We start from the raw sequence: 26,501 nt of genomic DNA, 5'->3' as shown, positions 1-26,501 counted from the left end.
CATGGTATCCCTGACGTAGGAGAGGAGAGCCTGCACATGAGGCTGAAGATGCCAATCAATGTACACGCTCACCCGCTCCGTCAGGGAACCACGCCCAGAAACAATAGGTTGCCCAGGTGGACGATCCTTACATTTATGAATTTTGGGCAATGCGTAAAAAGTAAGAGTTGTAGGGTACACAAATTTTCAGAAAGTGTGCAATGTCTTCACTTATAATATTGCGTCTCAAAGTATCATCAATAATGATGAAAAGCTGTTTCTGACATCCGGCGACCCTGGACGCGGAAACACGTACATAGCAATCCCGCTGATTGAGGGTATCCATACACATTTCCCTGTAGGCCCTCACCCCCATCACAACAACATTGCCCCCCTTATCGGAGGGTTTAATCTCCCATTTGGTCTGCTTGGTAAATGGCAGTTGATCCGTCCAACTGCCACAAGAGTATGCGGCAAGCAGGGAGGCTGCCCAGCATCTTTATATAAATCATTTTCAAGGGATGTCTTAATAAAAAATAAAGCCCATGCTGAGAATCTCCCATGGTGAGATGGACTCGACTAAAACCTGTCGGTTCTGCTAGATTTCTACTACCTACTGTAAGTGACAGCAACATAGTAGAAAAGTAATTTATGGCTCATTTTACTCTGGAAGAAACTGATTTCTTATTTGTATGTGTTAACATGTATTTTAAATTTAACAATTTTTCGTGATAGGGGTCCTTTAATAAAATACTAGCTTTCAGTACTTTACTAAGTTTGTGGATCTCTTTCCTTATCTGAACTGTGGGCTTATCAGGGTAACATCAGACCCTCTTCTGACTGCAGGAGGTCTCCATAACAGCTTTTTTCTCTGTATATTTTATTTTCTTTGTGCACATGCTATTATTAATGAACCTTTTAGTATTTTCTCATATTTTCTGTGATCAGAGGTGTTTGTGTACACCTGGAGTAAGCATCACTCTCATGCAGGACTGCCAGTACATCACTATTCCTTCATTTAATATTTTCTCATATTTTATGTGATCAGAGGTGTTTGGGTATACCTGGAGTAAGCATCACTCTCACGCAGGACTGCCAGTACATCACTACTCCTTCATTTAATATTTTCTCATATTTTCTGTAAGGGATGGTGTTTGGGTATACCTGGAGTAAGCATCACTCTCACGCAGGACTGCCAGTACATCACTACTCCTTCATTTAATATTTTCTCATATTTTCTGTGATCAGAGGTGTTTGGGTACACCAGGAGTAAGCATCACTCTCACGCAGGACTGCCAGTACATCACTACTCCTTCATTTAATATTTTCTCATATTTTCTGTGATCAGAGGTGTTTGTGTACACCTGGAGTAAGCATCACTCATGCAGGACTGTTAGTACATCACTACTACTTCCCCTGCCAAACAGGTACTTATATTACCTGTATAGGAAGCTACATTATAAAAACATTTTAATGAACACAAAATGGTTGTAAATAATTTTTAAAGCTTATCTGGAGTTTACCAAATGGTATTTTTATGTTCATCTACAATTCAGACTCATAGTATGCAACAACTATTTGGGGATATTTTTCCATTGCACTGATACAGGATGTTTATCAAGAGATGCATCGCTTATTAATATGTTATCCTACTTTTTAAGTTTCCTGTTTACTTTTTAGGAATACATTTATGTCACATGGAAGAGTTATTTAACTGTGCCGCTCTGGGCTATATTGCAGCTCTACTGTGCTCACCACATTGGACATAATTACACAGAGAGAGCAGCTTCATGCTGTGTCCTTGGGCTATGAAAATAAACAACTCTAAGATGAGGATTTATGTGACTATTAGCAGAAAAACAGTTTAAACATTTTTTTAAGTGACCCTGTGAGGAAAATGGAGGCTTCCATATTTTACCCATTTTTAAAGCTTATCTGAACTCAGAACGTTATCTCTGCTCTAAAAGATACGCAGTGTGTCTACTTCCTGCTTTCATGGAAGCAGACATATTGTTAACATCCTGTGTTTACCAATTACCTCTCTGTCGTAGCAGGCAGCTGACATAGCTAAGGGATCAAATTACAACTTGTTATTAGTAATAGGTGAGGGGGAATTAGACAGGCTAAACTCTCTATATACATACAAGGGATATTTATATGTTTTCCTTCTGTCCTGTGCAAGAGTTCAGGTACACTTTAGACAATTCCAGTTGCCTTGATGTCTTGCTGGTGCTCTGTCTATAATATTAATAACATAATAATAATATTTCAATTCATTTACCTAGAAAATATACAAATCGGGTGATATGACCAAGGTTTACTAATCACATTAGCTGCAGGCTTGTCTCCAGTCTGGGATTCAAACACTGAAAGCCAGAAAGATTGGCAGGATGGCCAGGGGATTGCCATTGTTTAAAAAGAAATGAATATAATAGGCTCCATATATCTTCCACCACAGGGTCTCTTTGAAGACATGAAATAGTATGTCAAAAATAATATTTATCATTTTTTATAACTGCCTAATTGTGCTTTACGGGATGTACTGTCTTATTATGCTTTTGGGGCACAATTTCTAATTATCTTATAGGAGCACTAATTATAGTTTTAGATTCACACTTCCTATTTATGTTTAGGGGAACACTGCCTAGTTATGTTTTAGGGTCACACTGATAAATTGTGTTTTGGGGAATTCTGCCTATTTATGTTTTTTAGGGTCACACTGATAAATTATATTTTGGGAGTATACTACTTAGTTACGTTTTGAGAAACACATTGCCCAAGTATGTTTAAAGGTTACAATGCCTGATTATATTTAGGGGAAAACCCTGGCTAGTAATGTTTTGGGTGCACACTTCCTACTTATCACACTGCCTAATTTGGAAGCACACTGCTTAATTATGCTTTGGGGGCTGATGAGTCATCTATGACGAATATGGTAGGGCAGAGCCTCAGGCGCTACAGACGAGGAGACACTGAGTAATGCGGCGGTGAGGGCGTACAGCGATTTTTATATATGCGCATGTGCTTTTTATAAATGTGAGTGCAATTCTATGCTTTTAAAATTTACAATAAATACGGAGTTACGCCATGGAAGCCGTGTTTTAAGTTTTTAAGGTATACAGTAATTTGGGATACTTTTGTGGAAGCTGAAGAGACTGGAGGAATACACATTGAGTGCTGAAAGCTGGTCTTTGCAGGATCAGCCACGCTGTCTGGTGAGCCTGCATTTATCTTATTTCACACTGGTGGAGAAGCACTGCTGGGGGAGTGTTGCACAGTGCTGTCTGAAGCTGGTGGAGGCGAGAGGTGTATAATTTGAAACTGGATTACGCTGTGTCTATTTTAATCTTGTTGTTGGGTTTCATATAGGATGACGCACAAGTGTTGGAGTGACAACATCTTGACTGAGCCTTTTTGCTGATCTGTAACCAAATCAGCCACTATTGTCGGTAAGCATATATACTACCATTTACCTGCGTATTAGATAACTGGAATCATTGAGGAACATTTGAAGTGGACTCAGTTGGACTTGTATATAATTTGTTATCTCTTCATGTAGGGTGTGAGTGCTGTACAGACTTTTCAATTTGTTACTGTGATAGGGTGGTGATACCCCCCCCATTGTGTGCAGTGATCCACCTGCCTAGTGTGAACAGGGTAGTTTACCTTATCTGACCTCTGGAGGAGCGCTCATACCATTATATAAATAATTAGCAGTAACAATTACTAATATTTTACTAACGGTATTAAACATCTACAGCCCACTTCAGATTATGTGGTCACTCATGGAATACTTTTATTCTGAATTTTGTTTTAGGCATTTAAGATAACAATCACACCAGCACTGAAAAGTTCTCCGTTCGGCAATCTAAATTTATAACCTCCCACTCACCAAAACTTTCCCTGCACCGTGTTCTGGAAAAGTCACACTGCCTCCTTTGTTCTAATAGTTTTACATTTACCTAAACTTCAACATTTTCTAATAAGCTCTTGGTGAACAAGATCTTTAAATATTTCACATATGCTGATATCGTTCTTATTTTAATGGCTCGGTGTTCAAATGAGTCCCACAAGTTTTAAATCCAATTATTATTCTCTTTCCCTGACTGCTGAAACAAAGTTTGAGATTCTGAATTCAATACATTTATCTTAAACTGGCTAGTCATACACCTAAAGGTATCCAAACTCTATTAGATTTTTTTTTACATTGGGTTACATTTGATAAAGACACCAAATCTAACAAAACTGCCCCTTTTCTTTGGTTTTAGATTGTTCTATCAGCTGAACATTGATCAGAAAGGCCATTCCTCTGTCAATAAGCACAGTGGAGCACATGGACCCTAGGCAGGATCAGTGCATGATCAGGATCTCCCTAGCGGTATTGACGGTTATACACAGCAATACAAAACATGCTGTGAACAGTATTGACATGCACACACGTTAATACTCTCCTGCACACAAGGTTATGAAAATTAATTGAATCACTTTTTGCACAGAAATCCTGGGAAAATTGAACGCTAGGGAGGTTAAGCCATGTACACACGCCTGACTTAAGTTAGCTGATGCGGTCACTAAGGACCCCCTCAGCCGACATTCAGGTGTGTACGGCACTTGACGACCCCCGATGCCCAACCCGCGGGAGATCCGCTGGACGGATGTTCCCAACCCCAGCGATGCTGATCCTCCTGATAATCTCATTGTTTGAGCCACTCCCCCACTCCCTGCATGATCTCACACATGCATTACTCATTGTTCCTCCATTGTCCCCCTGCCCCCGCATAGCAACACAGTGTGTCACCAGCTACACAGCTGACACATGTGTTTGCAGCAGGGCTCAGCGATGTTGTCCAAGGGGAATTAGCTCAGCATTGGGCATGTGTACAAGGCCTTAGTCTAAAAGTTTTTGGCCATATTTAGATTATGGCATATACTGTATGCATGGACAATGTATGGGTAGGTGTACATTGTAGAAAGGTGTACATTTTTTAAATAGATTAGATGTTAGATTTTGTAAAGATATTAACCTCCCTGGCGGTAAGCCCGACCTACGCTCGGGCTAGCCGCCGGAGAGGATCACATGGCCCCCCTGAGTGTTTTTTTTTAAATAGAATTTGTGTTAAATGGTTCAGCTAGCACTTCGCTAGCTAAATATACCTCCCAAGTCCCTCCAGTCCCCTCCGATTGCCTGCGATCACCACCGGTATTCGTACCTCCCAGGGATCCCGCGATGGCGCAGCCTCCCAATCAGCTCCCGGCTTCACTATGGTGAGGATTGGGACTGCGCATGACATCATGATGTAGATGACGTCATGTCCCAATCGTCGCCATAGCGACGAGTGACACTGATTGCTGAAGTTGCGGCTCTCGCGGGATTGCGGATGGGTAAATATTGCCGGCAGCGATCGGGGGGATCAGAGGGGCGCCAAGGGGCTTGGGGGGGGGGGGGGAATATTTAGCTAGGGAACCAATCCTCCCGCGGACGCAGCATCGGACACTGCGTACCGCCAGGGAGGTTAAATATGATGTAAATTCATTAATCAGTTTCAGTTAAAAAAAAAGGAGTCTACCTTGAACAATGTTCAGTTGTTTTTATGATCAAACATTGATCATGAAAGGCCTTTTTTAGTACATCGAGCAGTAGGAGGGCCATGATATGAAATTTGTTGGATCCATCTGTAGTTTGCATTTAGTATTGTATTTACTTTCGATGTTAGGAAATGCCATCACTGCACCTGAATCAGACTAATACACAGAGAAATACAAGTAAGATAAAAATAGCATTTGTGGTTCTCTTACTCACAATGATATTGTAAAACTGATATATGAATCCTTTCTCACATTAGAGGAAAAGTATGAAACTAATGCTTTTCTGGAGATATTTGTGATAATTTGTAAAGGCCACCATGTGCCTGGGGAGAATAAAATAAATATTGTTGCTGAGACGTTGTTTGAAAAAAGCCAGTGACACATGTCTGTGACAAAACTGTGATATTGCTATACTGATTTGTACAGTTTATGCTAGGAACAAACGCATTCCTTTTTCTGCAGTGCTGTTTGCCTATTGTTAAGTGTACATTGTCTTTACGCTTGATAGTTAGTGACACTTGTGTCTAAGAGAAGTAAATGACCAGTTCGATCAGGTCATTTATTTTGTGTGTGTGAAATAGGGGTGCAAGGAAAAATGGGTGCCCGTTCTATTCATTAAAACTATCATTCGTATCTACTGATGTTCTTTATTTTTAAAGTGTTAATAGTGTAAATTAGTGTAAGAAACTATTAGTATATATTAATAATATTTTACTACGTCTTCATCTAATCCTACTCTCACACAGAACCTTCCTCTATCCAATGCCTTACGCTAAAACCCCCCTTCTTGATGCCTAACCCTAAACCCCCCCCCCCTTACTGATGCTTAACCAACCCTAAAACCCCTCTTCCTGATGCCTAACCCTAAAATCCCCCTTCTTGACACCTAACCCTAGAACCGATCTTCCTCACATTAAATGTTCAAAGCAATACATTTCAAAATGACAATTTTCAAAAATGAATATTTTGTATAATACAAAACGTTAAAAATGTCAAAAACTATAACTTTTTCATTTTCAAAACTATAAAAATATATATATATATTTCTAGGGCTTAAATTCGCTGGTCAAGGTCATTTGCTAAAACGAGAAGTCATCACAAATCACAGCTCTGATCAAACCGATCACATTTCTCCCTGAGCTTTCAAAGATGTAAGCATTAGCACCCCTCTTGATATTAGAATACTGGAGTCTGGTGAAAGGTATTATTCTTTTGTTTGAGTTTTTTGTTTGTTTGAAGTAAAGCATGGACATGTTACTTTTGGTTTTTGTGAATGATGGAGGCATCTCAATGATGCTGGCGATCATTGACACGGGGCCTTAGATCAATGAATGGGAACTGCAATCTCCCCTCTAACAGTCGGCAGCAAGAACGAGCGAAGGAGCAAGTGGGAGTGCATGATGGCAAGGGACAAGTATCTACGTCCCTGAGAGTTGTAGAGGGATTATGCAAGGACGTACATACTCGCCCTGGTGGAGGAAAAGTGGTTAAACATATGTCCATTGTCCCAAATAAATAATTAAGGAAGTTTGTGCTGTTTGTGGCCGATTGCTCAAGCAACCGACAAGCACACATATCAGGCAATCTCCGCCTGTGCCGGATATTATGAACCTTTTTGTATCAAGTTTTTTTCAAGTTTTTGAAGAACTGTCATGCTGACCTTCATCATGAGGCCAAAAACATTTTGCGTGTGTGTGTGTGTGTGTTTGTTTGTTCGTTCGTTCGTTCATAAAAAAATCTCATGTGGGGCTGGGAATGTTAATTTACAATGTTAACACTGGAAAAGGGAGGTGTTCTGAATGTGCATATGTCCTTCGCTATAAACACAAGAATACACAAGGTAACCGGCCTCACAAATTCGACTCGGATTTTTTCTGTGAATGAGGCCACGTCCGTAATCACGGAATAGCAGTTAAGCTATTCTTAAAGCCCCCATACAAGCTACAATCCCCCAAATGTAACTTAATAATCACTCACTGGCTAGCTAAATACAAGTATACAGTTAGAGCAGTAGTAGATAGAATCACTGAGCCTGCCAGTGCCTGCACTGCACTAAGCACAGCAGTGCCAGCAATCAATCACTACACTCTCTCACTGAACTACACTGACTACAACTAACTTTAGTAATCACTCACTGGCTAGATAGCTGAATACAAGTATATAGTACATTATAAGAGCACTATTAGAAGTAAAAACGCTATGTTATTGACAAAAAATGGCCTGGAGATGATCCTCTCAGTGCCACAGTCTAGCAAGGACGGAGCATTTCATCATGACCGCCGCTTTATATACAGGAGGGGAGGGTATAGCCTCCCCTCCTATGATTGGTTGCTAGGACCTGGCTGGGGGGCCTCTGATTGGCCCAGAGACGTAATTTCCACCCAATCACAACCTATCTAATCACGACTTTTTTCCCTCGATCACGAGCGTGATCACGGCAGAATATTTGCAATTACGGCATGCCCCGTGATCGAATTCCGTGATCGAGAATTGATCATGGAGTCGAATACCGAAGCCGAATAGTGGAAAAATGCTTGTGAATCACGGCTATTCCGTGATCAGGGAAATTACCCAAGCACCACTGGTCCTTTCTCCATTTTTCTGTAAGATGTGTTTATGCCTTACATCACTTTTCATATGTAACAGTCATCTATTGTGAACACGCACTGTAGCTATATATAGCTGTATATTGGTATGTAACCCTACCCTCCCAGTGATGCTTAGCCTAGGCTGTTTAGCTATGTGGAATCCACCAAGCATTCTGGGAGACCAGGTATATTGTACTGTACTAGCTTCTGAACATTCCGCAGAGATCACCTGACAGGACTAAAGAAGTCACCACCTGTAATACATTTCAGAATGTAAGCCTGGAGAGAAAAGATTTGACAATGGCCAAACACTGACTAAATAATTTATAAGTTAGTAAAAAAAATAAGCAATTTTATTCATTATCCTATTTGTATTACAGTTCCTCTTTAAACAGTTTGCCAAGTTAATAAATAACTATCTCTTTATTCCTCATCTATAAAGTATAGCGTTTGTGTGTAGAAAGCATTAAGTGAGACCCTTACAATGCATGGCAGCTATGTACAATACAGCTGACATACAGATCGGCAGTTATTCAGTCATATGAGTGTATGCAGCTTGCTGAGTTATCATTATGCAACCTCCTTTTCAACAGTCCTCTGGCATTTTAATACAGTTCTCTCTAACAACTGCTTTGCTTTCCTGCATGATGCAAATGGGGGTGAAGTCTTTAATTACTTAGACGATAACAATACAGTAGAGTCTGCAAGTTCACTTTTAACATTAATAACTATTTGTGTTCCTGCTGTGCTTTTCAGTGGTGTAAGTATTATTTATCTACTATCACAAATATCCGAGAAAATAGCAAGCAGGTTCCAGCATGCAGTTAATCTGTTTACTCCATTACACGTTCCCCATAGAGACAGAAAGTTCAATAACTCACATTCTAAATGTTCCACAGTATGGAGGCGTGAGTCAACCTAATTTGCCTCTGCTTTGGAAAATGTGCTTATATTTATTCTGCATAAAGAAGCACGAATTTAAGGGACATTTTTTAAATTGTTATCAGCTAAAATGTTGAGGTAAAATTAGAAATCTTTGCACAATACTTTCTTCTGGTATAGTAGCAAAATAGAACTGCGGGGGAGGAGGGGGGGGGGATTGTTAATGATTCTGAATAATTTTTCTTTCCATGTTTTAGCTTTCACATTAATCAACAAATTTTTATTCATGTAATTGAGCTGGTACATTCAACCAACAGACACCATGAAGGATACAGAAACTGAATGTAATGGGCTTGATTCACTAAGACAAATAGCATGCCTTATCAGAGATAATACACCTTATCAAAGTTAACACGCCTTATCAGAGTAGCATAGCGGACTTATGCCTGCTAATTGGCAATGACGAGAGCTTCACTCGTCCTGCCCTGAGCCCCTGTGGGTTCGTAGCACTCCCTATGCTACTCTAATAAGGCGTGTGAACTTTGATAAGGCATGCTAACTTTGATAAGGCATGCTTTTTGTCTTAGTGAATCAAGCCCAATGTATGTAATGTATGGGTTCACTTCAAGTTTCATGCATAACTTTAAGGGGCACTATAGCGAATACCGTATATACTCGCATACAAGCCGAATGTTTGACCCCCAAAAAGGGGGTCAAAAGTTGGGGGGTCGGCTTGTATGCGAGTCTGGTGCTGGTGATGGTGGTCCGAGCCCCCCGCACTGTCACCCCGCAATCCCCCCCCCCCCCCGATGCCGCCGCTACCGCTGCAATTACCTGCCCGGCGCCGCTTCTTCTATTCCCCTCCAGGCCGGCTCCGTAAATCACTGCAGCACTCTTCATGGCGGCTGCAGTAGAGAGAGAGAGCGGTTCCCATAGCAACCGCCGCTACAGGAAGCCGCGCTCTTCGCTGCTTCCTGTCTGATCACAGCAGCCACCGTGAAGAGTGCTGCAGTCCTACGGAGCCAGAGAGGAGGGGAATAGAAGAAGCGGCGCCTGCTAAGGTAAAAGCAGCGGCGGCCGCGGGGGAGAGGGGAGGCGGGGGGCACTGGGGCACTACCTAGCGATACTAGGGCACTATACTAGCGATACTGGGGCACTATACTAGCGATACTGGGGCACTATACTAGCGATACTGGGGCACTATACTAGCTATATTGGGGCACTATACTAGCTATAATGGGCACTATACTAGCTACACTGGGCACTATACTAGCTATAATGGGCACTATACTAGCTATACTGGGGCACTATACTAGCTGCACTGGGCACTATACTAGCTATAATGGGCACTATACTAGCTATAATGGGCACTATACTAGCTATAATGGGCACTATACTAGCTATAATGGGCACTATACTAGCTATACTGGGGCACTATACTAGCTACACTGGGCACTATACTAGCTATAATGGACACTATACTAGCTATACTGGGGCACTATACTAGCTATACTGGGCACTATACTAGCTATACTGGGGCACTATACTAGCTGCACTGGGCACTATACTAGCTATAATGGGCACTATACTAGCTATAATGGGCACTATACTAGCTATAATGGGCACTATACTAGCTATACTGGGGCACTATACTAGCTACACTGGGCACTATACTAGCTATAATGGACACTATACTAGCTATACTGGGGCACTATACTAGCTATACTGGGCACTATACTAGCTGTACTGGGCACTATACTAGCTATACTGGGCACTATACTAGCTATACTGGGCACTATACTAGCTGTACTGGGGCACTATACTAGCTGTACTGGGCACTATACTAGCTATACTGGGCACTATACTAGCTGTACTGGGCACTATACTAGCTATACTGGGCACTATACTAGCTGTACTGGGGCACTATACTAGCTGTACTGGGGCACTATACTAGCTGTACTGGGCACTATACTAGCTATACTGGGCACTATACTAGCTATACTGGGCACTATACTAGCGATACTGGGACACACTAGGGGAATAAGGCGGCCAGCATTTCCTACCCCCGGCTTATATGGGGGTCAATCATTTTTTACTGGTTTGTTAAGTAAAAGTGGGGGGGTTGGCCTATATGCGGGTCGGCTTATATGCGAGTATATATGGTATGTTTATTTGTAATAAGTGGCAACAATGAAACAGGGCCACTCTGTCTCAGGGCCCACCTCCTTCTCCTCATGCTGCTGCTTCCTTTCAGTCCTCTATGCACTGAACTTTTATTATACACTTCTGGGTGGCATTAACGATGCCCTACACCAGTGTCAAAGTCATTTTCACATTGAAAATGGCATTTTTCGATTTTGAGAACATTTTCGTGAAAATACATCGTATTTTTACAATATGGCGAAAATTTGCAAAAATGCAAAAATAGTTATTTTTAACGAGAAAATGCAAAAATCGTTTGTATTAGCGCAAAACCAGGTAAAATTGTTTATTTTAGCTTGAAAAATTTGAATGATTACAAATTTATTACAACATGATTTTTGATGGCATTTTCACTCGAAAGTTGAATTTAACGTTATTTTTTGTAAAAACAATGCAAAAAGAATATTGACATTTTTGCTCATCACTGCCCTTCACCCATCTTTAGTTGCCACCAGTTACCAATGCGGTCTCCCTGGCGAGACCAGAGACCACACACCACACACCTGACCAGAGACCACACACTGCTACAGATTTCTCTGAACCCTGCTCCATCTATGGTCCTCCGTCCTTAGGCTTATGTCACTGCTCTACTTCTACATGCTGATGGTGAGTTGAGCACCAGGAGAGCCAAATGACGGCTCTCCCTGCTGCTGCAAAACTACCCGGCGGCGTTAAATTCTATTCCCCCTCCAAGTCGTTCCAACTCGAGGGAGGTGTAATTTGGGGTCTGGCAATTGCTGGACCCAAATTACTCTCACGTGCCCCACACAGCATAACATCGCTTGCTATGATGCACCTGGTTTTGTCGGCGCTGAACACTGTGCGCCAAAACCACCTGTTTCTTTCTACACACCATTATGAGTGGCTTTTATCCCAGATGTCATCCAGTTCATGATGTGAATGTGCAATGTGGTCTGCTGTTTTGATGGCAGAGACTGCGAAAATGGGTTGAGTTCAAACATAGCGCCACCCTTTCTAAATGGGTTATGAATTCACATGACACTATATAAACGGTGGATCTCACACTAGCTTTTGCATAAGTTTTAAAATAGTTACCATATCTTATTTTACTTTTTTCTCTTGTTTTCGCTTTTGTGTGAATTTTTATTTTTTTCTCACCTTATAAACTTTACGGATAATGACCTAACAGAGTTAATGTAGTTATACTACGTTAATTTCTAATGAAACAGATGCTTGCAATTCATTATTCATGTTAAAAATTGGCATTCATAAATTAGCAACTAGCAAATGAAGTAGCAGGTTAATTTTGGAAACTCTTTCTTTTTGCCAAGTGACAGATAGTAAAGCTGTAAGATGGTGGTTGGTGACTGTGATTATTATTTTTAGTAGAAGTATCATTCTGGCATTTCTGTGATCATTCCTGTTGACTGTCATTAGCAACTTGCCACATTTTGAATAATTAATTTGATACTCAATATTTTTCTCAAAACAGGAACTAACAGAAGACTTCTCTACAAATCTGTATTGGCTCCAAACCAACGCATGAGCAGTTAAAAAAAAGGAAGAAAATCACTGGAGATCATCAAATGGAATTCTTGAGTGGACTTCCAGTGGTGAGGAATGAGGCGCGTTGTTGCAGTTAAAAGATACATCAATTAGACCTTCTTTACTTTAAAATGGGAAGAGAGATTACAGAGAACAACAATGTGGACCAAAGGAAAACTGATTTCCAGATGGGTTTAAGCTAGGACATTTCTTAACATCTTATTTAGGCTGGGTTAGCTATATTTTTCACTATTTTTCAGCCTTGGTACTCATCTCCTATGAGTCAATTTTCCAGGTAAAGAAAGGCCAATACGTGAATATGAAGAAAAGCAGCCTGGGTAAAAGACATGGGGCCTATAGGCCGCACACACTTCTGCAGTACCTCCAGTGCCCAGATTTCCTGTTTTGGGCCTTTACACCACCTGACCTAATTTCTGCAGAGAACTATTTTTGTGTCCTTTTGCTTGCAGAAAACAACATTTCTTCAGGCAATGTGAGATTACATCTACAGATATCTTAGCTTAAGATGTTGATTAATGCCCATGTATAGCAAAGATGTTAATATAAAGGCGCGTACACATGCCATACTGTAGCTAACGACAGGTCCGACAGCCCCTCCCGTGGGCGTACGTTCTGCTGACAGCAGCACGTGTGTACACGCTGTCGCAGACTGATAAGACTGTTTCTGACAGATCCGCTGAGCGGCAGAATGTCCGCCCAGCAGGAGGGTCTGACGGACCCGTCGATAGCTACAGTATGGCGTGTGTACGTGCCTTAAGCTTGTAAATAAAGGGTGAGATAGAACAATTAAAGGTTCTAGGTAAATTTACCTGGAAGAAGCACATATAAAGTTTGTTTAGTAAGATCTTTCAAGCAATGTCCAGTAAGGATATTATGTGATGAATTGTCTGCTACTAAGTCATTAGGATTTGCTACCCTTGCATGGATAACATCACATCATAGTGAAGGTTGGTGGAAGGTATTTGAATTAAGGACCTATGGCTGTAATTGTACAATTGTATAATGCATCTACAGAAAGAGTTCCTCTAAGTAAATCCAGGACAACCTAAAATAAAGCTCTTACAGCAGGCATGTGCAACACCCCCTCCCCCTATCCCCTTTGGTGTAATCAAGCAGGTTTCTAGATCACTTTTGGACCCTCACTGATTAGTGGAAATGCTTAAAGGGACACTTAAGTCAAACAAAAAAAATGAGTTTCACTCACCTGGGGCTTCCAATAGCCCGCTGCAGCTGTCCGGTGCCCTCGCCATCTCCCTCCGATCCTCCTGGCCCCGCCGGCAGCCACTTCCTGTTTCGGTGACAGGAGCTGACAGGCTGGGGACGTGAGTGATTCTTCGCGTTCCTGGCCACAATAGCGCCATCTATGCTGCTATAGCATATATCATATACCATATAGCAGCATAGAGGGTGCTAATGTGTCTGGGAACACGAAGAATCACTCGCCTCCCCAGCCTGTCAGCTCCTGTCACCGAAACAGGAAGTGGCTGCTGGCGGGGCCAGGAGGATCGGAGGGAGACAGCGAGGGCACCGGACAGCTGCAGGGGGCTATTGGAAGCCCTAGGTGAGTAAAACTCTTTTTTTTTTTGACTTAAGTGTCCCTTTAAAGTGGAATTGCAGTGAAAAAAATGTGTATTAAAAAATTGCTTGCTTTTTTTTTTTTTTTTATAATATTCATTTATAAATTACTTAGTCAGTGGGAATATCTAAACAGCTTGGAGAAAGCATCACTGGGAGGGCGGGATTTCATAACAATATATTGCAATATTGAGATACAGGAAGTTTTTCTGATGCTGAAACCAGAGTCATTAATGTAAAAAGTGAGTATCCTGGTCAATTTACTACATTCAGCTATTTGTTGCTACAGTGCCTCTTTAAATCTAAAATATTTTTGCAGCGGCTCATGGGGTGATTGTGAAGCAGTAAAGATTTGTAACCCTCTAAAGAAGCACAGTGATTTTTTACTGTATTCTCTTCAAATATTGAGTCACTTGCAAAGAATTCCCTCTTTCCGTTAAATGTCAGTGCACCTAAGGCAGAAGTTCACACAGATAGCTGACAGGCCTTTGCAGGCAACTGGGGGCTTCTGTGCTATAGTTACATCTGAGAAAGTGACTGTCATGCTTCAGATGTTGCATTCAATAGTTTTAACAGCCTGTGGCACCCATTGTTTGTATAGACAGCACCATGTAGCTGCATTATATAAGATATACTGGATGTCTGGTGATTAATGTACAGCTGAACTGCAGTGTAAGCATGAAGCTCAACCATCGATATAAACTAACTTGGATTTAAAAACATTAGAATTTTAGGTAACTGTTACATTATTAGGGTGATAAAGTTGTCTCAAACATTGTCAGCTTACAGTATATGTGAGTAAGGTGTGTGGGACCCCAAATACATACATACTGTATGCCTGTATCTATAGTTACCTCTCCTCTCTCTTGGCAGCCATCTTCCCATCCTAGCAGCTCTGTACCACCAAAGGTCCAGGCTTCACTTTCTTCTCATTCTGGGCAACCTGCAATGAGATGACAGTGAAGCCCTGGACCTTTAGCGGCAGAAACAGAGCTGCATGGGAGATGAAAAAATGGCTACCCAGAATGAAAAGACAGTGAAGCCTACCCCCAATACCCCCCTATGGACTGTATATACCAGCCCCCCATACTGTCTCCTACATCCTCCAAGCCCTATGGACTATATACCCAAACTCCCTATACCCCTCCCTTATTCCCACAACCCCATGTTAATGCTTTGGATTTGTTTGGCAATGCTACATATATTTGGTCCTGCCAATAAAGCTTTTTTGGATTTGGATTTGGATTTAGATTTGTATGAAGAAAAGGGATGGCTGCCAGGAATGAGGAGAGGTAACTACAGATACACGCATGCTTCCAATGCGCCCTCTTAATCACATACATGGGGGAGAATAGAGGGAGAAATTGGGGTTTCGGCTTATAATCAGGTCACACATATTAGGTTTTTTGAGAGGCAAAGGCTTGGGGTCGGTCTATGGTTGGGGGGGGGGGGGGGGGGGGGGCTTATATTCAAATATACACAGTACTTAAAGAGAAACTCCTTTCTTTAAGTCTTTGGGGCCATGTTTTGCTGCTTAAAGAGCAACTCCAGTGAAAATAATGTAATAGAAAAAATTGCTTCATTTGTACAATAATTATGTATAAATGATTTAGTCAGTGTTTGCTCATTGTAAAATCTTTTAAATCCCTGATTTACATTCTGACATTTATCACATGGTGACATTTTTACTGCTGGCAAGTGATGTAGCTGCTGCTTGCTTTTTTGGCAGTTGCAAACAGCCTTAAACAGCCATTTCCCCCAATGCAACGAGGTTCATAGACAGGAAACTGCCAGGAGTACCATGCACGGTCCTCAGAGTTTCTTGTGGGAGGGGTTTCACCACAATATCAGCCATACAGCGCCCCCTGATGATCCATTTGTGAAAAGGAATAGATTTCTTGTGTAAAAGGGGGTATCAGCTACTGATTGAGATGAACTTCAATTCTTGGTCACGGTTTCTCTTTAACAGCGCTTAGTGTACAGATATGCACACTCAGTTCAGCCAAGTTCTGCCAAGGTTGGGAAGGAAGAGCAGAAGGCCCCCCGCAGCAACTGACCAAGAGTGGCAGAAGATGAGGCAGCAGCAGACATCAGATAGTTGTCAAAAATGGTCACAAATAGTCATTTCGGACAAAAAAATGTGAAATGTAAAAGGATTGAGTGTCCAGTAACAAGTACAGATTATGTGCATAAGCAGAATAAGAGTTTTAAAATGAATCCACAGACTGCATTATTAAACAGATGAACTGAACTAGCCAGACATAAAAATGCATATGAAATGCAGACTTACTATATCCTGGCACACTGCACATTATGTAAAAGACAGATCGGAGTAATATTAATTGTATCTTCTACATTATTTAGAGGTGTGTGGTGAAATAAAATGTAACTGACTGAAACAGACATAGGTGTAACTACTGGGATGTTTGCTCTGGTTTTTCTCATTTAGTTTAATAAAATCCAAGGCAGACCATCTGGTTTATTTCAGACTTGGCTCTGTGTTTAGATTCGCTGGCTTAGCTGCATAAGTCAATGGTTGCTAGGCGCACAATTCCAGAAATTATTCTCTGTGACAATCAGCCTCAAAATGTCATACATAAAGTCATTCAGAGAAATAACATTAGTTGCCTAAAAACCAAAGGCACATGAAGCGGAACAAAATGTTCGTACCGTCAATATTTCCTAGTTAAATTAAAACAAATATTGTTAGCCCGCTACTCTGCTGGAACAAGGCTATTACAGGCAGGCAGTTCTCCTTTTATAGTCTGGCCAGAGGAAAGCAACAAGGTAGATGCAGAAAGGTCTATACTGTACACTTTCTACCTGTTTATATTCACCTGCAAAAATCAATTTGTCTCCAGCCTGTGTTTTAACAATATAGACAGTCCTGAGACTTGAGGGCAAAATGTTAGGTTCTAGGACACTCCTGAAATGTCTTTTCTGTGTAGTTATTTTTCAAATCATACAAACAATTAAAATGTATAGTAAGTACGGTAACCAAAAACACACCATACTGAAAAAATAAAAAGTAACTCCAATCAACAAGTAAAATTAATGGCATGCAGGATACAATGTATATGTCCTTCATTTTAAATACTGTAAATACTTTATGGTTGGAGAGGGAGATGTCAACTATAACTGCATAAGCTTTGTCAGTGACTTTTTGGTTTAGCCTTGTATTTTGTTTAGTAGTGTATTTACATTGAAATAAAGAGACTGCAGACTTCTCTCAGAAATGTGAGATCTTTGTTGGCAGAAAGGGAGCAAGACAGAGTGGAGAACTGAAGGCCCAGGGATGGCCCTGCGAGATACTAGGAAAGACCCATGGGTCTTGGATGAGGAATACCCAAGCATGGATGTGTTGAGCCACTCATAGTCCCTTATTTGCCTATTTGGGTTCGCCTTATCGCAAAGGGGACTCTTGTTATTCTTATAAGGTTGCTGCAGCTTACTTCAAAAGCAGTCATCAGAGAAGTGACTTAGGGCCCTTTTCCACTAGCAAGCGCGATTGCAAGCGCAAATCACCTGCGCTTGCAATCACGCAGGCTCCTTTTCCACTGTCTGCGTTCTGCTGTACCGGCGCCGGGAGTGTAACGTGATTGCGATGAGAATCACGCAGGACGGTGATCACGTTTCGGCAAAAATAAATCGCGATCGAAGCGCCGTAGTGGAAAAAGAGCACCGCGATTTACATGTTATCGCAGTGCTCTAGCGATTAGAAAAACGGCTGCGATGCGCTTTTTAATTCGCATCGCAGCCAGTGGAACAGGGCCCTTAGGGAGATTGCCATATTCTAAATTCATGTGAAGGCTAATAAGATCTTGAATCTTTACAGTATATATTGCATCTGGCTAGCATTTAGGTACAAAGGTTGTTAAATTTGTTGTCTTTTGAGATGTACCCCTGCCCCATCATTGCTATATTTCTGTATATTATACTATTTTATGGACAAAACAGCTTTTGCCTAAGGTCCTAGCCTCTTGGCTATCGTTAAGAAAAACATCTCTATCATGCATCTACAGCATGCTCTGTCCATACTTGAAGTTAGTTTCAGGTCTGGAAAAGTAATAATAATAATAATAATAATAATAATGTATACATCTCTTCAAAACTGTTGTATCTAAATTCTCTGTCCAAGTTTTAAAGTGACACTGAAGCGAAAAAAAATTATGATATAATGAAGTGGTTGTGTAGTGCAGATAATTAATAGAACATTAGTAGCAAAGAAAATAGTCTCATATTTTTATTTTCAGTTATATAGTTTTTTTTATAACATTGCATCATTCTCTAATATTTGCAGTTTACACACTACACTCAGCATTCTAAATGATTTCACAGAGCAGGCTAATGACCTTTTAAACGTTCCTCTGCAGAAAAAACTAAATACAGGGACAGACAGTTGAGATAATAAGCTTCAGAAGACATAGCTCTCTGCGACTTTGAAAGTCGGAGAGTTCAGTGAAGCTCTTTTGCATAGATAACTGGAGTTTTTTTTAAACTCTTCCTGTACTGGAGACAATATTAGAATCATATCTGCTGCTAATGTTTTATTTCTTAGATGTACTACACATACAAATCATTATATCATTATATCATAAGCTTATTTTCACTTCCAATTCCCTTTAAGAGACTAAGTTTAAATTAATGGCAAGATGGCAGGCATTTTCTGCAGCCAGATATAATTGCCTTTATTCAATATGCATCTGCTAGTTAGAGAAGTATGTTTTCAAATGAAGATGTATTAATTGTTTTCTCCTATATGATGGAATTCTCCCATCAATGAAAAGATTGGAAGCTTTTATAATATGCTTAAAATGTCCTTGGAACATATATTGAATTTTTTTCCTAAAGACAACCACAGTCTTCCTGCTAAGGTACTAAGGTGACATGAGAAGTAACTTGTGGATACCCTGCTTGAGAAATTGAAAGAAAGTGAGAAGGCAGCTCTGACATGGACCTCTTAACTGCTTATTTAAAGCAAAACATAACCCAGCATTTCATCTTTGCTCTAAAACATTATTTACAGCATATTATATGCAACCAGCATTTTTTTTACTAGACCAGTATTCAAAGGGTTACACACAGAGCTTGAAAGTTCAGTGCAGTGAAATGTGGACGCATCTGAAGTTGTAGATTATGTTATCTTGTGTTTACTTAAATGTATCCAGTGAGGAATGGGACACATTCTCTGACTGTTCAGAAGCTGCTGGACACAGAGATACACTGAAAGCATGTCTGCCTTCAATAAATAATGAATAAAAACAGTTATTAATAAAATGCAAAGTCAGCTCACAAAGCAAAAATCTGTACTCTTGGGAACCTATAATTTCTAAATGAATAATAATACTTATGCACAAATGCAAATATGATAACCGTATGGCATATAAAAAGAAGGAAAACATGTTTTTATTGAATATTATGTCAGGGTTTTAAACCGCTTTAATCATAATTGTGGCTAATCTGCTCTTGTTCCTTCTATCCATGTTTAACTGGCTGAAACAGGCTTGACAGATAATTTATTTCTGTAATTCTCAGGTTACCACAACTCCAACGTTGATCCAGCTCATGTGAAAAAAAGGGAGATGGACCTGTAGTGTCTTTAAACACAAATGCCAAGGAGCTGGTGAACAGATGTGCTTCGCTGGCAGCTGCGATAGTGGTCTGAATGATCTGAAGTTTTGTCATGGCGACCTCAGTCTGCAAAAGAGTAGCAGGTGCTTAAGATGGTCTTTTTTACTTTAAAAACAACATCCTCCTTTGCCTCTTTGAAATATGAGGATATTTTTCTGGGGAGAGAGTTATAATTAGCAGCTACAGATAAAAAAGGGAGACCATTACCATACCTTATGTTTCATTTAGGGTCATATTGGTGCACAATAAAAGGATATAACACCCACCAAGCTATGCAACTGAAAGATATTCTCTTGAGATTATCCAAAGACAACGTGTGCAAACAAAGCTTTTCTGGGGTTTAAAGTACATCAGAAGGAAATGGCATGCTAAATTAAAAAAAAGGGACAAACTTGCCCAAACCCAATATGCCTGCTATTGACCCATGGATGCTAATGCACATGCACAGCAGAGTGGAAGAGAATCAGAACTGGATTCAAATGGAAAGCCCCAGCAGCTCAGTGCCTGTTAAGGCTAACTGCTTGTTAAAGAGGAACTGTAACCAAGAATTGAACTTCATCCCAATCAGTAGCTGATACCCCCTTTCCCATGAGAAATCATTTCTTCTCAAACGGATCATCAGGGGGGTCTGTATGGATGATATTGTGGTGAAACTCCTCCCACAGTGTGATGTCAGGACCATGGTCCTGTCAGCTTCCTGTCTGTGAACCTCATTGCATCATGGGAAATAGCTGTTTACATCTGTTTCCAACTGCCAAAAAAGCAAGCAGCAGCTACTTCCAGTGACATCACCTGCCAGCAGTGAAAATGATAAAGTGATAAATGTCAGAATGTAAATCAGGGAACGGAAAGATTTTATAATGGGCGAACACTGACTAAATCTTTAATACTTAATTATTGTAAAAATTGAAGCACTTTTTTTTAATTACATTATTTTCACTGGAGTTGCTCTTTAAGCAGCAAAACATGGCCCCAAAGACTTACAGAAAGGAGTTGGCCTCTTAAGTACATTTAGAATCCAGAGCAACAGGACCACTTACAGGAGAGGATGGAATAGCCTTAATTTATGAAGGAAGCAGTAAGGGCCCTTTTCCACTAGCAATCGCTAGCGTTCACGCTGAACGCTAGCGATTGCTGAATCGCAATTACTGCCGATTCCCCGACGTTCGCGGCCACGATTTTGCTATGCTATGCACTGCATAGCAAAATCGCGGCAAAAGTCGCTCCGCGGCGCGATCGCGATCAAGTAAAAAACGAATCGCGGTAGTGGAAATTACCTACCGCGATTCCTATGTTAAAAAGCAAACCGTAGCGATTGTAAAATCGCTAGCGGTTTGCGTTTTTGCGATTCAGCCAGCGCAAACGCGCTGGTGGAAAAGGGCCCTTAGGGAACCCCAGGCAGAAGCACAAAAAAAGGACACATATCTTGAAACATATCAGAAGTAGTAACCACCATGCACTATTTAAATCAAAAACTGTTTGGATAGACATCAGATCTGGGTACAAAAGTTGCTTGCATCTTGCCCACTATGCCATTCGAAGATTGTATTTAAAGATAATTAAGTATTTTGCCCTACTTTTGTGTATGCTAGCCATATAAGGAAGAATAGTAAGGCCATGTGCCTGCCATCCTGATGTCAAGAGCTTAGTCCCAATTTCAAATTGAAATATTTTTTTGTTTACATAGAGTTAGTCAAGCATATACTATATATTATTTTTCTGTATTGTACATGCACACCCAGTCACCAGTATCGCTGTCACTGTCATCAGTAGGGGTAGAATTATTGTATTAGTGCTCTCTACCATAGCCTGTTGTTAAGTTTTATGATGGTTTCTTTACAGTGTCAGATTGGAAAATGTAATCAAATGTATGAAACAGTGATGGACACTTCTTCTGAGGTTCACTGGAAAAGCAATATAGACTGAACAATGTGAGTTAATCTTTCTTTGAGTTAATAAAGACAAGCATGGAAGTTGTAAGCACATACATCTTTATGTCCTTTTCATTTAATTATGATGCTAAATAAAGTGTAATCTATCAATGTCATGTCTTTTAAAGTGGAACTCTAGTCCAAACATGTTTTTTTACTTTGGATAGAGTTCAGTTCAGCCAAAAGTAGATTTTAATTGCTGTCTGGTTTCCAGGTGACAACATTTTATCCCACCTTCTGTTGCAGTAATTGGATCATGGAGAACAGGAAATTAAGTGAATTCTGCCAAATAGGATACTGACATGATATCTTTATTGTTAGTGTGTGTGAAACATATTGGAACATCTGAGAGTCTTTTATTTCTTTTGTGTCCACTTCATGTTCCAGTTATAAAGCCACTGAGGCCATGGAATGTAGGGAACTCTTTCGAAAGTGGACATACTGTAGAACAGAAATTTGACAGATGTTTAGCCTTTCCCTAGTCTAAATTTTGAAAAATATCTGGCAGGTGTTTACTTTAATAGAACAGCTATGACATCTGAAACACGTAGAGACCAGCTGTTCTTTACTCCTTTCTAGAGGCTGTTTTATAAAGGTTGGGAACAACAGCCCAAATAAAAAGTGTCATTTGGATTTCTATATTTATAAAAGTGGCCATATTTGTCGTGAATATCAGTCATTCAGCTAGTTCTAAGCCAAAAATGTTGCTATTCATGTGAAATTCATGGTGGCTGAATTCCATAGCCACCACTGTCTCAGTCCAAAGGAAATATCTGGTAATAAGGAGGCGAAGGTTAATGGTGCTATCTGACCAGTCCAACAATGGCATCCGAGCACAACCACGGAGTACAGGGGTTTTCTAACTTCTAGGTTTTAAACGTGTGGATAAATGAACCCCAGGAAGTACACCTTATGGGTTCATTCCTATGGGCACTTTGACTTTAACTATGTCTAACTAGTCTCTGAGAAGACCTTTGCATTTACTATTCAAGGTGCAAAGTGCTTGTGCTACTTTGATTGCTCTGTTATCATCAGACCAATTGGATAGTATCATAAACCTTTGCTTTTATTTCTGGACACCCCACTAGGCCAGGGTTGTCCAAAGAGTTCAGTCTTATAGTTTACTGTACAAGATTGTAAATTCAACACATTCTGTTGGCCTAAATTTGAGATCAGTTTCTTTGGGCTACATGATATGTGATATTTGCTTTGCCCGTTAGAGTTTGCAAATTATTGTTGACAATATATTATGCTGGGAATATACGATAAGTTTTTTGGGCAAATTTACTTTACGATCAATTTTCCGATAATTTTTCTGATTGATTTCCATCACTTCTATGAGAAAATCTATCAGAAAAACGATCGAAGTCAAATCGGACCTGTCGGAAATTATCTATCGAGTCATCTCTCTGCCAAAATAACTCATGGTGTATTCCCAGCATTATTGTATATAACTAAGTTAATGAGAGCTTGGTTGCATTTTAGGATGATATTTAGTTATATTTTTATTCACTTTTGTTTAGGATATTAATAAAATGTAGGTTTTACGGATGAGTGACATATGATTCAGTGGTATCAATTCTTAATATACAATTTATCCCCATTTAACTCCCATAGACCGACCAATTTTCCTAAAATTATTGATCAGGAGGAGGGGAAACTTATTTAATTATACAGTTTAATTGGGGTGCAACCAAACTAGGTCTAATTTGAAGAATAGTGTCCAAAGAGTTGGCAGCACCATGTAGATGCATTTAAAGCTCTTTATTGCATAAAAAAGAGAGGTAGCCTAGAATAGTGACAGACGCTGTTTTGGAAGAGTATCCTTCTTGCAGCTGTATAGGCTCTCATTTTTTTCCTCTTTCCCAAAGTATTCCGCCACTGCTAATAGGCTCTCTTGGCTCTTTTTTATGTCTGTGGGCAGGAGACAGTTAAAGCAGGCCATCTGGGCACACGCACAGAGGTGCATAGCGGAAGATGACGCCGCAGCTATAGCTGCAATGCTATAGAGTATACCCCACGTAAGGCGGGGGGGGGGGGGTTCTGGGGGGGATTTGCAGTACTCTGACCATAGCCCTGGGGTGAAGCACTAATGCCTTACTTCATGGACCTGTTTATTGGCATGCTTTATCTTTGGTTTAACTGGGCACTTTTGCACTTTATAGTGCATGATTGCCTGCTGCTAAATAACAATAATCATTTAAGTTGGCATTCTTAGGGAGATAAAAACAACTCAGCATAATTACATTTTTCCAAAAGACATTAAGTAGGGATCTGATGAATTTAACAATGCAATAATGTGTCTTGAAGCAACAGTAATGACTGCAAAGCACAATACCAATAACGCTGATGTGATGTGAGTTTGGAGCCAACGGCTCACAACTTTCCTTCATTCTACTTGCTAATTGCAAACTACTGCACAGTGCTTAATAGGGGATCTGGGTAAAACACATTAATATTCTCTAAAGTTTGTCATAAATTCAATATCAGAAATGTTTCTTGGTTTGTACACTGCACAATTTTAAATAGCCTAAGAGTCAAGCAGATATTGAGAAAATAAATCTTTTAAAAATGTCCATACATTATGATTTAGCTGGGAAAGACTGTACCAAAACCTTTCATTTTACAGCTTAAATAGGTTATGCACACTATGTTATATTTATCTTTGACCAGTAGTGGTATCTAAGGGAATGTCACAGTGTTAATACCACTCCAAATAAATTTAACAGAAACTTGTGTGATAATTATTTAAATATTTTTAAAGCAGACTTTTAGGCTAGGTCCATACCTATCCGGTACAGATCAGATTCATATGAAACAGATCCAGTTTGGTAATTTTTTTCCCCTCCGTTTTGTAAATATGTTTGCAGCATACGTTTCCAGTCCATAGAAACGTATGCCTGGGGGGGGCGCCAAACTGGAGGGGGAAGCAGCCAGGATGGGGGTGACAGCGGTCGCAGGGACCTGGGTCCCCCGTCTCTGCTCCCCTCCAGCTATTTGCACAAAGCTTGTTAAAATGTAATGTCTGCAGCGAGCAGGGACACCTGCCTTCTCTCCTTGCATCTCACTGCTTGCAGCTTCACTTCCTGCAATGCCGGCCTCTATACTTCAGAGGGCGGCATTGCAGGAAGTGACGCGGCGAGCGTAGGAAGTAAGGAGAGAAGGCCGGCTTTCCCTGCTCACTGCATAAATTATATTTTAACAACTCTTGCAAAAATAGCTGGAGGGGGAGCGGGGATGGGGGTCCCAGGTGAGGGGGGGGGGGCTACCTGCTTCCTGTCGATCGCTGTCACCCCCGTCCTGGCTGCTACCCCCTCCAGCATGGCAGCCCCCTCCTCACCCACCGGCAGGGACACAGAAAACGGATCCGTTTCTGTGTCCAAGCATGACTGTGTAGAGGGGGATCCGTTTCCCTATTGAATTTCACTACCCCTCCATGTATCCAGCTCCATGTGCGGTCCGTGAAAATCATGCAAAACTGGACCATCCATTCAGGTTTTCAACACAGATCCACCTAAACGCAAATGGATCCGTTTTTAAATTGAGTGAAGAAGGCAGCTATTTTAACATTGGTATCCGTGGCTCTGTTTTTGATCCGGGCCAAAAAAAGGAGCCACGGATACGTTTTTAAAACAAGTGTGAACCTACTCTAACTCTGTTTTCTAGCTTGGTCACCTTTTTTAACTCCCCCATCCGGGGCTTCTCACAAGCATTACCTCTTCTTTGGAACTCTCTCCTACAAGCCTGTCTGCAATGCTCTGAGCCTGGAAACCTTCAAAGGTATTCTCAAAGCACACCTTTTCAGAAAAGCCTATAATTTGCTGTAGATCGCAGTGCCTCATCTCTTAACTCCTTTGTCTCTTTCCCTAGTATCTCCACTTCACTACTCTTTAGATTGTAAGCTCGCAAAAAGTAGTGACCTCCTGCTATTGTTTCTTGGTTTGCTGTAATTTACAGTATGAATGTGTACCAATATTAGTGATGTCTCAAACCACTACTATGTATGTATTTGTGCTTGAATTGCTGGAAGTCCTGATTGTACAGTGTTTTGAACTTCTCATGTATCTATGTTCCTCAGTATTTGTTTTGTACTATGTACAGTGCTACAGAAAATATTGGTGATATATAGAGTTGGGCCGAACCTCTGATTTTAGGTTCGCGAACCGGGTTCGCGAACTTCCGCGGAACGTTCGGTTCGCGGAAAAGTTCGCGAACCGCAATAGACTTCAATGGGGAGGCGAACTTTGAAAAAAAAAATTCTGCTGGCCACAAAAGTGATGGAAAAGATGTTTCAAGGGGTCTAACACCTGGAGGGGGGCATGGCGGAGTGGGATACACGCCAAAAGTCCCCGGGAAAAATCTGGATTTGACGCAAAGCAGCGTTTTAAGGGCAGAAATCACATTGAACACTGAACAGGTATACAGTGGCGGGTTCACTGAACAGGTATATAGTGGCGGGTTCACTGAACAGAACAGGTATGCAGTGGCAGGTTCACTGAACACAACAGGTATGCAGTGGCGGGTTCACTGAACAGGTATACAGTGGCGGGTCCACTGAACAGAACAGGTATGCAGTGGCGGGTTCACTGAACACAACAGG

General features: G+C 40.8%; 2 long non-coding RNA genes across 3 annotated transcripts in view; one reads left to right on the top strand and one right to left on the bottom strand.

Annotated features, from left to right (window-relative positions):
* Positions 1–443: 443 nt before the first annotated feature.
* On the top strand, positions 444–21,957 carry LOC137570760 (uncharacterized). 2 transcript variants are annotated; one of them, XR_011031170.1, is made up of 5 exons: positions 444–597; positions 3,349–3,428; positions 12,691–12,811; positions 19,875–20,053; positions 21,813–21,957. It is a non-coding gene; the product is annotated as an uncharacterized lncRNA (long non-coding RNA). The 2 variants fall into 2 exon arrangements; XR_011031169.1 differs by lacking the exon at positions 3,349–3,428.
* The window catches only part of LOC137570761 (uncharacterized), a 38,518-nt gene continuing 31,746 nt past the window's right edge, over positions 19,730–26,501 (bottom strand). Inside the window, exon 2 of the long non-coding RNA XR_011031171.1 lies at positions 19,730–20,036. This is a non-coding gene — a long non-coding RNA (uncharacterized lncRNA). The remainder of the gene's footprint in view (positions 20,037–26,501) is intronic.

Source organism: Hyperolius riggenbachi, chromosome 4 (genome assembly GCF_040937935.1).
Source record: "Hyperolius riggenbachi isolate aHypRig1 chromosome 4, aHypRig1.pri, whole genome shotgun sequence".
Lineage (NCBI taxonomy): Eukaryota > Metazoa > Chordata > Amphibia > Anura > Hyperoliidae > Hyperolius > Hyperolius riggenbachi.
This window is presented reverse-complemented; position numbering and strand designations above follow the sequence as displayed.